Below are 10,855 nucleotides of genomic sequence, written 5' to 3' on the forward strand. Positions count from 1 at the left end.
CAGAGTACAGAACTATAACGTAGTGAGAAAAACTGAAAAGTCAGTTAAGGGGATGGACTAGAAATCCACTCGGGTCCCCCTGCGCAGGTTTGAATCCTGCCGACTACGGAAGCATTAGCGTGATCTCTTTGTTGCAGGGTCAGTGTCTGATCATCCACAGTGCCAACGGGACCCAGAGCTGGTCTCACTCTTAGGGCTTGTCTCTGTGTGCCGGTGGATCGATGCATGGCGATCAATCCACCGCGGCGGGGGGGCAGTCGATTTAGTGGGTCTAGCGAAGTCCTGTTAAATCGACCCCTGATCGCTCTCCTGTCGACTCCGGTATGCCACCGGAAGGAGAAGCATAAGGTAAGTCATAAGATAAACTTTCCCGTCGACCCAGCACGGCGCAGACACCGCAATAAGTCGATCTAAGCTACATCAACTCCAGCTCCATCATTCACGTAGCTGGAGTTACGTAACTTAGGTCGACTGAGCCCCGTAATGTAGACCTGCCCGTAGGCTGTCTGCACTTAAAACATGGCTGTAGGACGTTGGAGTAGACAGTTGCTACCGTGATCGGAGGCGTTTTCCCATCGCCGTAGTAGCCAGGTGGAGAGAAGAATTCTTCCATCCACCTAGCGCTATCCACGCCAGGGCTTTGGTCAGCTGAACGACATCGGTTAGGAGGGTGGATTTCTCACACCCGGAGAGACGTAGCTCTGCCCGTTAAGTGTCCAGAGTACATCAGCCCTTAGATCTCTCTGAGCATTTCAGTGCGTGCAATGAACCGTGAGAGGAAAACATCAACTCACAAACACAGAGACTGAATTCCCCACATTTAATCTCACTGCATTTTCCAGAAAGTCACAAAATCCAGTTCATTCTTGCTAGGACAGAGAAACATTAAGTGACACTAATTCTTAGGCTTGAGTAAATAAAGTTATGGGTTTAATTAATATAGTAAAAATGAGGGCTGTCGATTAATTGCAGTTAACTCAAATCTACAATCGCAAATTCAAATCTACATCATAAGCAAAACTCCCACCCCAGAGTACGCTGGGCAGTGTCCTTCTCCTCAGTTTCTCCCCTTGCTGTGTGACAGTCCCATCCAATGTTCCTTTAACAGACCCCCCCCGCCGCGCTCCTTCCCCTAACCCCCACTCCCCACGGTCAGCAAACCCCAGGGGTGGGGGAGGGAGGGGAAGGCATCAAGCGATACCTCAGCTTCTGCTGCTGCCACTCCCTCAACTGGCTCTCAGTTTGCCCTGTTCTCTCTGCGTCACTGCTGCTCCACGGCATTGTCGTTTCCCTGCTGCTGGGAGCTCCCGCGTTGCCCCTTCTCCCGCCGTCGCCCGCCCATCTCCCGCATCACCCCTTCCCCTGCCATCACCCACCCATCTCCCACGTCACCCCTTCCCCTGCCATCACCCGCCTGTCTCCCGCGTCGCTCCTTCCCCTGCCATCACCCGCCTGTCTCCCACGTCGGCCCTTCCCCTGCCATCACCCGCCCATCTCCCATGTCACCCCTTCCCCTGCCATCACCCGCCTGTCTCCCGCGTCATCCCTTCCCCTGCCATCACCCGCCTGTCTCCGGAGTCGCCCCTTCTCCTGCCATCACCCGCCCGTCTCCCATGTCACCCCTTCCCCTGCCATCACCCGCCTGTCTCTCGCGTCGCCCCTTCCCCTGCCATCACCCGCCTGTCTCCCGCGTCATCCCTTCCCCTGCCGTCGCCCATCTGTCTCCCGCGTCGCCCCTTCCCCTGCCATCACCCGCCTGTCTCCCGCGTCATCCCTTCCCCTGCCATCACCCGCCTGTCTCCCGCGTCACCCCTTCCCCTGCCATCACCCGCCCATCTCCCGCGTCACCCCTTCCCCTGCCATCACCCGCCCGTCTCCCATGTCACCCCTTCCCCTGCCATCACCCACCCGTCTCCCGCATCACCCCTTCCCCTGCCATCACCCACCCATCTCCCACGTCACCCCTTCCCCTGCCATCACCCGCCTGTCTCCCGCGTCGCTCCTTCCCCTGCCATCACCCGCCCGTCTCCCACGTCGGCCCTTCCCCTGCCATCACCCGCCCATCTCCCATGTCACCCCTTCCCCTGCCATCACCCGCCTGTCTCCCGCATCGCCCCTTCCCCTGCCATCACCCGCCCATCTCCCGCGTCACCCCTTCCCCTGCCATCACCCGCCCGTCTCCCATGTCACCCCTTCCCCTGCCATCACCCGCCCGTCTCCCATGTCACCCCTTCCCCTGCCATCACCCACCCGTCTCCGGAGTCGCCCCTTCCCCTGCCATCACCCGCCATCTCCCGCGTTGCCCCTTCCCCTGCCGTCGCTCATCTGTCTCCCGCGTCGCCCCTTCCCCTGCCGTCGCCCGCCTGTCTCCCGCGTCGCCCCTTCCCCTGCCATCACCCGCCTGTCTCCCGCGTCGCCCCTTCCCCTGCCATCACCCGCCCATCTCCCGCCTTGCCCCTTCCCCTGCCGTCGCCCATCTGTCTCCCGCGTCGCCCCTTCCCCTGCCGTCGCCCGCCCGTCTCCCGCGTCGCCCCTCCCCCTGCCATCACCCGCCCGTCTCCCGCGTCACCCCTTCCCCTGCCATCACCCGCCTGTCTCCCGCGTCGCCCCTTCCCCTGCCGTCGCCCGCCCGTCTCCCGCGTCGCCCCTTCCCCTGCCATCACCCGCCCGTCTCCCGCGTCGCCCCTTCCCCTGCCATCACCCGCCTGTCTCCCGCGTCGCCCCTTCCCCTGCCATCACCCGCCTGTCTCCTGCAGCCTTTGCACGGCCACGTAATGGGGGAACCTCGCTACAAGTGCATAGTGGGCAGCCTCTTTCATTGCAACACCGGGGTGGTCTCATCCGTTTCTCCCTTCCCTTCTCCTTGGGGGGAGGTGGGAAGGGAGTGAAACGTTCCAGGCTGAAGGTTTTGCGCTCGGCCTTAAGGACTAACCCCTTGCCCCGCCCCTGCCACCTGAGGCCCCGCCCCTTCCACAAACCCTGCTGGAGCCCAGAGCCGGCCCCCCACTGCAGCAGCCAGCTCCTGCCAGAGGCTTGTGCCCCCAGGCTTCCTCCCAGGCCCAGAGTGGGCTGCACGGCCCCAGCTGCCCCAGCCCCGGAGCACCGGGAGGGTGGGTTACGCAGCCCTGACTCGACCTGCCATTGAGTCGCGGGGCTCTGCTCTCCATCAGCTGGGGCAGGCCAGGCTGCGGCTGGGACTCAAGCTGGGGCAGCATGGTCGCCCTTCCCTGGTGAGCCATGAGACATGCCAAGGGCTGTGTGCAGCCAACAGGGAAGTGGGAGGGAAGCGTCTTCGAGCTGGTGCGTCTCATCCGTTTCTCCCTTCCCTTCTCCTTGGGGGGAGGTGGGAAGGGAGTGAAACGTTCCAGGCTGAAGGTTTTGCGCTCGGCCTTAAGGATTAACCCTGAGCCCCCGGCATGGCTGCTGGGAGATGGGCTTCTGAGTTGCATGCAGCGCACTCTGAGGGCCACCAGCTGAAACCACTGAGGCCAAGAGGGACGGTTTTGACTTGGCAAAAAGGGGCCTTTGAGGCTCCTAGCAGGTCTTGAGGAGCAAGGAAGTAGCTCAGGCTTATCACCGTCCCTGAGTGGGCTCGAACCACCATCCTCTCGGTTAAGAGCCAAACGCACTGGCCCATTGTGCCACAGAGAGACATAGATACAAGCCTGTAGTGAGTGCAAAAGTCCCTAGCACAAAGGTCTCCCGGCTCCAGCACTCACCTGCGGCGGGAAGCAGAGCGCCGGGGCTGGGAGCTGGTGGAGTAGATTGGGCTGGGGCCGGGCTGCTCAGCTTCCCACCACGGCCGGTGAGTGCGGGCTGGGGCGGTTTTCCCTTTCCCCAACCCCACCTCCCGAGCAACACGGCTGGGTCCAGGGCAAGGGAAGCAAAGTGGGCTGCTCCCCGCCCCCTGCTAATGCCTGTGGGGCCCCCAAAAGTGCCCCCACAGCTCCTGCCTCCCAGACCGTGGGGGGAGGGGGAGGCCTGGGGCCCCACACAGCCCCCCAGAGGGCGGGCTGCGTAGGGCACTCAAATGGCTAGGGATGGCCCTGAATGTGGTCATGTGGTTTTCCCAAACACAGGCTTGATTCTCTTTCCCTGTTACTAGAAGGTCTCATTGGCTCTCTGCCCCCGCACAGCTGGGGAGTGGGGATGTGTGGCCTTTTCCCCCAGCAGAAGGGTGATGCCTGCCTAGCGAGTGAGGGTCGGTTTGGGGGACCTCGCACTCCGGGCAGGCTAAGTGCAGATCTCTGCCCTTCACTCAACCAAGAAGGAATGTTTTTCGCTAACATCCCAAGTGGGCAAGTCTGTCCCCGCAGAGCAGCCCCATGCTCCGCACTCCCTGAGCCCCGGGGAGAAGGGACCTTCTGCGGCTGGAATCCCACCCGGCTGGTGCCTTGAACTCGGGGTGAGCCGACATGAGAAAAGGAAGTGAGCGAGCTCGGCGCTCTCCGGCGCCACCTGCTGGAGAGCAGAGGGAATTGAGTGAGCGACATCCTGGCAAACCTGGTGGCTGAACTTTCTGACTTTTCCTCACCCATAACTATTTCACATTTGGGGACAATGTATACCTTCAAATCAGTGGCACTGCTATGGGTACCCGCATGGCCCCACAGTATGCCAGCATGTTTATGGCTGATTTAGAACAACGCATCCTCAGCTCTCGTCCCCTAAAATCCCTACTCTACTTGCGCTATATTGATGACATCTTCATCATCTGGACTCCAGCGAAAGATTACTGAATTGAAATGAATTGGAATTAATTTGCAAACTGGATACAATTAACTTAGGTTTGAATAGAGACTTTGGGAGTGGATGGGTCATTACACAAAGTAAAACTATTTCCCCATGTTTATCCCCTTCCTCCAGCAGACGTTTTTGTCAACTGCTGGAAATGGCCCATCTTGATTATCATTACAAAAGGTTTTCCCTCTCCCCAACCCCCCCCACCCCACTGGTAATAGCTCATCTGTGAGCTCACAGTGATCACTCTGCTTACTGTGTGTATGGTAAGACCCATTGTTTCATGTTCTCTGTGTATATAAATCTCCCCACTGTAATTTCCACTGAATGAATCCGATGAAGTGAGCTGTAGCTCACGAAAGCTTATGCTCAAATACACTGGTTAGTCTCTAAGGTGCCACAAGTCCTCCTTTTCATCCTGGCTAATTTAAATCTCACCTTGTTCTCTGCCTGCAGGCTGCCCTGGAGAGCTGGGGAGAGGCCTGAGCGTGGCTGCTCCTTATTTGCATATTAAAAGCGGCAGTTTGGGGCCCTTGGGGTGAAATGTGAGTAAGTTTTGGGGCTGGGACCCACCTGTCTAGTGCAGGTGGTGCAGAGCCTGGCTGAGCAGAGCCTGCCCCTGGCAGGGTGTGTGGTCACCTTCAGCTGGGAGCACGTTGCCCAGCTTGGGGAACGTGCACCAAGGGTTTGCAAACAGGTTAGGGAGAGATTGTGTGTGTGTTGGTTTCTTGCAGCATGGGGGCGGGGGCGGGAAGCGAGTGAAATGAAATGAAATGAAATGAAATGAAATGTGCCCAGCTGAAGGTTTTGCACTAGGCCTTGAGGATTAAGCCCGAGCCCCCGGCATGGCTGCTGGGAGATGGGTTTCTGACTCCCATCCAGCGCACTCTGCGGGCCACCAGCTGAACCCCCTGAGGCTAAGAGAGTCGGGTTTGAGGTGGCAAAAAGGGGCCTTTGAGGCTCCCAGCACATCTTGAGGCGCAAGGAAATAGCACGAGGTTACCAGCGTCCCTGGGTGGGCTTGAACCACCATCCTCTCGGTTAACAGCCGAACGCGCTGACCCATTGCGCCACAGAGACACCTGGAGATCTGGCTGCTGTTACCAAGGCTGTGCAGCCTGTAGATCTCCTGCCCACGCTAGAGCTTGCAAGGCGCTAGTCCGGACAGGACCGGATTCACCGTGGCACCAATGGCTCCACCGTGCCAGGCCCAAGCTCAGACGGGCCCATAACGCTCGCTTCCTCCCCTCTTGCAGAGCTGCCAAAGTGGAGCCTTGGAGCAGCAGGGATCCAGCCTGGGAGCTGAGAGCCCACAGGACCCTGGGAGCTGTAGTTCCTTGGCCAGCTCCCTGCCTAGAGAGCCAGCCCTGGAGCAGGGAAGGAACTACATTTCCCAGCATTCCCTTGGCCACTATCCACAGGAAAGGGAGCAGGAGGGAGTGGGGTAGCTGAGACCCCATGCGCTGCAGCTTGCTGTGAATGGGGAGCTGGCTGCTCGAACGGGGTGGCGCTGTGAATGGGGAACAAGTGTGTCCAAGGAGTAGAAGGCTTTGGTCCAGATATCACCCTCAAAGACTTCCCCAGGCTGGATGAGGGATGCTGGTGTGACCTCACCTGGCAGCCCCCAAAGGAGGAACTGGGTGGACTGAATGGACAGTGCCCCTCTCTGTCTGAAGCCTAGCAAGGGAGGGTCTGTGGATCCCACAAGAAGTGAAAATGAAAAGTAAGGGAGGGGAGGCTCTACTCGAGGACCTGGGCAGCTGTAGATACAGTACCAGGCCCGTAGGAGGATTTCCATTCTGAGCCAGGGAAGCAGAAATTGGCTTTTCCTTTCTTGATTTATCCAATATTCAGAAAGGGAATCGAGCACCTGCCTTCCATATTTGAACACTTTCAAAACTCAGGAGTGCTCAAGCTCAATTTGGGGTGCTTGTTACTTCATTTCTCCCCAATCAAATATGCTGATCCACTGAAACGTGCTGTGGAAAAAGTAGAATAAAATTGAGCAACAAATGCTGGCATCTCCCCAGTGCTAACTCGGACTGGAATTGCTATTTTCAACAGCCATTCTCATTTGTTTTAGTTTTGATTGTTGAAAGGGAAGACAGTAATATTGCACTGGCAAATTCCCCACAGAAACAAAGAGTGGAACAAGAGAATAACAAAAGCACCTCACTTTTTCCTCATTTATGTAGGACAGTCTTATCATATGGATCCAGATATCCTCCAATCACACAAGCTGAAAATTGTTCCACTTTACCGCAGTTCTGTAACCGTGCAGGGACCAGTCCCGTCTGTGTTCTGTGCACATCGAAAATTCCTCCTGAATTCAGAAGGGCCTTGCTTTTGTGACCACACTACCAGATATTTTCAGCCCTTGTAAGCGAAGCAGGTTTACATTTCGTAATTGGGCAGGAGGCCTCTCAGGAAAAGTTAGGTGTTGTAGGAGGTGTTGCTTATTCACTGGGGAGTGTGAGACCTTCCTGTTACCATAGTAAACCAGTACAGCACAGAATGCGCTTTGCTCCCAGAGTCGAGAATGGGGTCCTTTGATTCTGTACGCAGCCCATTAAAGATAATGAAAAGACTCCCACTCACTTCAACAAGCTTTGGACAGAACTGGTTATACACAGGGTAACTCCACTGTCTTCCCAGGGTCCTTGGCCCACTGCAGAAGGGGGCCATGTGAGCTTGTTGCAGAGCTGCTGCTCAGGGATGGGAACTTCCTGGTACCTCAGCCTCCAAAATCATCCAGGCTGCACTTTCTGCACAACTGCGTGCTAGCTGAGGGGTGCGTGGGAACTGGTGGCCTCTGTTGCAGGTGATGCATCTCAGCTACTTAAAGCCATGGCCTAGAGGAGGGAAGCACTTAACTGCAGAGTCTGCAGCTGCCTAGGGCCAGTGCTGAGGATTTAGAGGCCCTAGTGCCGCCGTTGCAAGGTTCAAGCATGCTCAGCCTTGGAATTGCCACCCCTCCCTTGACTGGTAGCTGTGGCTATCTAAGGCTGGCCTCTGACAATTGGCCCCATGGCTATAGTCAGAGAAGCTGCAGGTGGCTCTGTGACTATTGGGGGCCATAAAGCTAGAGCAGATAAAGAAACTGGAATTAACCTCAAGGAACAGAGGTCACCCATAGGAAAGGAATGTCAAGGGGATCAGGAAATGAGAAAGCAGTTGAGGCTTGCAGTGGGAGAATAGTCCCAGCTGGTTGGGGAGCATGTCCAAAGTAGAAAGGAAACAAGCATGGGGAGAGGTGGTGGTGACCAAGCAGTAGACTAGCCTGTAGATGGGAGCAGAGGGAGAAAGGCTGGTGTGTTCAGATTCCCAAGGGCTAAGTCTTCACTTTGGGGAAATGGTGTTTGCAAGGGGCTTGCTCGAATGGCAGGATGGGTGCTGGGGAGGGGATTTGTCAGAACTGAGCAGGTATCTGCTGGCTTTGGATCTTTGAGCTGAGAGTGGGACCACACACAGTGACTGGTGACATGGGGTGGCACTGGAGACGTGGCTATAGAAGGTCTGAATGAGGAAGGAGATAAATCTGTGGGGAGCTTCCCTGATCACTCTGAAAGTTCTGTTCACTGTGGACACTGGTAAACCCACATGGTAGAGCTCAGTGAGAAGAACTGGGGGCTGAGGGAGCTGTGTATGGCAATGCAGCTAGTCATGTAGAGGTGTGTGATCAAAATGAAAAATGTCTCTGAGATTCAGGACCGGGGACACTAGGGCACCAATGGCCCTGCCACACCAGGCCCATGCTCGGAGCCCACAATGACGACATAGGGGCCCACAAATATGCTTGGCACCAGGGCCCACAAAAGGTTAATCTGCCCCTAAATCCAGATGCCAGGGGCTGTGGGTGAAGACCCAGCAGAGTGGCGCAGCGGCAGCTTGCTGGGCCCATAACCCAGATGTCGGTGGATCGAAACCGTCCCCTGCTAGGGCTGCACTTGTTTCTTTTTGCTCTGGGCCTTCAAGTGAGTCGGCGACCAGCAGAGTGCCAAGAGCCTAGGCCATGAGGCCAGAGGTGGCTGAGCCGGGGGCCTGCCAGGGAGCTCTTTGGCTCTGTGGTGAGGGCTCCTGTCCCAGCTGGAGGCAGCCGTGCTTCCTTGTCCGCTTCTCCCACCCGCACCGGCAGGCGGCTTCTGCGTAGAACAGAAGGGAGGCTTTCGGGACAATACACAGCTCTGTGCGGCTGTCAGGGGAAAGAGCCGACGCACCCGACTTGACCTGCCATTGACTCGCGGGGCTCTGCGCTCTGTCAGCCGGGGTGGGCCAGGCTGTGGCCGGGACTCAGGTTGGGGCAGCATGGCCGCGCTTACCTGACGAGGCATGAGGCAGGCCAAGGGCTGTGTGCAGCCAACAGGAAAGTGGGAGGGAGGCATCTTCGAGCCGGCGCGTCTCATCCGTTTCTCCCTTGCCACTTGAGCGGAGGCGGGAAGGGAGCGAAACATACCAGGTTCAAGGTTTTGCACTCTGCCGTGAGGATTGAGCCCAAGCCCGTGGTATGGCTGCGGGGAGATGGGATTCTGGGTCTCATCCAGTGCACTCTGAGGGCCACCAGCTGAAACCACTGAGGCCAAGAGGGACAGTTTTCAGGTGGCAAAAGGGAAACTTTGAGGCTCCCAGCAGGTCTTGAGGAGCAAAGAAGTAGCACAGGGTTACCACCATCCCTGGGTGGGCTCGAACCACCAGCCTTTCGGTTAACAGCCGAACGCGCTGACCCCTTACGCCACAGAGACACCTAGAGACTGATGTGCTGTTACCAAAGCTGGTGCCTAGCAGCGTGCGTGTGTGGGGCAGAGTGTTCGGTTGTGGGAGGCAGTGAGGGGTGCAGGCTCTGGGAGGGAGCTTGGTGCAGGAGCCGGCTCCGGGCTGGGCAGGGTGTTGGGTTGTAGGAGGAGCTGTGGGGTGTGGACTCTGGGGGTGGAATTTGGGTGCAGGAGGGGTTCCGTGCCGGGGCAGAGTGTTGGGGTGCAGGGTCTGGAGGGAGCCCCGGGCTGGGGTTTGGGGTGCAGGCTCTGGCTGGGAGGTGCTTACCACAGGTGGTTCCCAGTCAGGAGCTGGCTGCTGGCACGTCTGTGCATGCGACACCTGGGAGGGAGGGGGGCAGCGGGTCTCCGTGCGCTGACCACACCTGCAAGCACCGCCCCTACAGCTGCCATTGGCCGGTTCCAAGCCAATGGGAGCTGCGGGGACAGTTCTGGAGGTGGGGGCAGGGCATGGAGCTGCCTAACCCCCCACTTTCCCCATGGGCCCCAGAGATGTGCCAGCAGCCAGCCGGGTCTGGGAGGGGCCCGGGGTCAGGGCAGGCAGGCAGCCTCTGAGCCCCGCTGCGCTGCTGGACTTTTAGCGGCCCAGAGATCGGGATCGACTGGCTGAGGCTCCAGGATCAACCAGTTGATCGCAATCGACGGGTGGTGACCACTGTTATAAAGAGTAAACTGAAATGGCCATGCGATGGTGCCAGAGGCTAAGAAATGAAAAGCCCCAAGATCCCTCACTCCTCTTTGACTCTGAACAGGGGTTTAATTCAAATCCCTTTCATTCTGTGGCTAGTAAAATATAAGGTTCTAGCTATTTGAAGAGTTGTGACACTGGGGTTATGGATGCTGTAACCATATCTCAGACTGAATAATGATTTTAGATCTGATTCCTGGCAGCTTCCCAAAAGCAAACCCAATTGGTTCTTCCCTACAATTGGTGATCCTGGGCAGCAGGGGATCCCCTTCATCTGCTGGGGAACCTCTCTGGGTCCCACTGTCAAATCTCCTCTATTTTCCAGCACTTCAGGTGCTTCTGACTCCTTGGGGACATTTTCCTTGCAAGGTCTCTGTGTCAGTCTTTGCGTGTAGGAAGCAAAGAGTGTGGGGCTGTCACTGAGCTGAAGGCGGGAAATGGTTAATTGCGAGAGATGGCTGAAGAATAAAATAGTCCCAGAAGCAGAGGTGCTGGAATGCGGGGGAGGGAGTGGGGCCTGGCCCCCAACTTTTAAAGGTGGGGAGACTATGCCCTCCAACTCTTCACTCTCTGCCCTCCAACTCTCCAAGTCTTTCTCAAAACACTCAGCCCCGGGTCTGAGTGTTATGAGAGAGAAAGATCCCAACTTCTTAAACAA

General features: G+C 57.3%; 2 non-coding genes across 2 annotated transcripts; both read right to left on the reverse strand.

The window, feature by feature from the left end:
• Nucleotides 1–3,577: 3,577 nt before the first annotated feature.
• On the reverse strand, nt 3,578–3,653 carry TRNAK-CUU (transfer RNA lysine (anticodon CUU)). The gene has a single exon. It is a non-coding gene; the product is annotated as a tRNA-Lys (tRNA).
• Nucleotides 3,654–5,746: 2,093 nt separating this feature from the next.
• On the reverse strand, nt 5,747–5,820 carry TRNAN-GUU (transfer RNA asparagine (anticodon GUU)). The gene has a single exon. It is a non-coding gene; the product is annotated as a tRNA-Asn (tRNA).
• Between the last annotated feature and the right edge of the window lie 5,035 nt (nt 5,821–10,855).

Source organism: Eretmochelys imbricata, chromosome 12 (assembly GCF_965152235.1).
Source record: "Eretmochelys imbricata isolate rEreImb1 chromosome 12, rEreImb1.hap1, whole genome shotgun sequence".
In the NCBI taxonomy this organism is placed as follows: domain Eukaryota; kingdom Metazoa; phylum Chordata; order Testudines; family Cheloniidae; genus Eretmochelys; species Eretmochelys imbricata.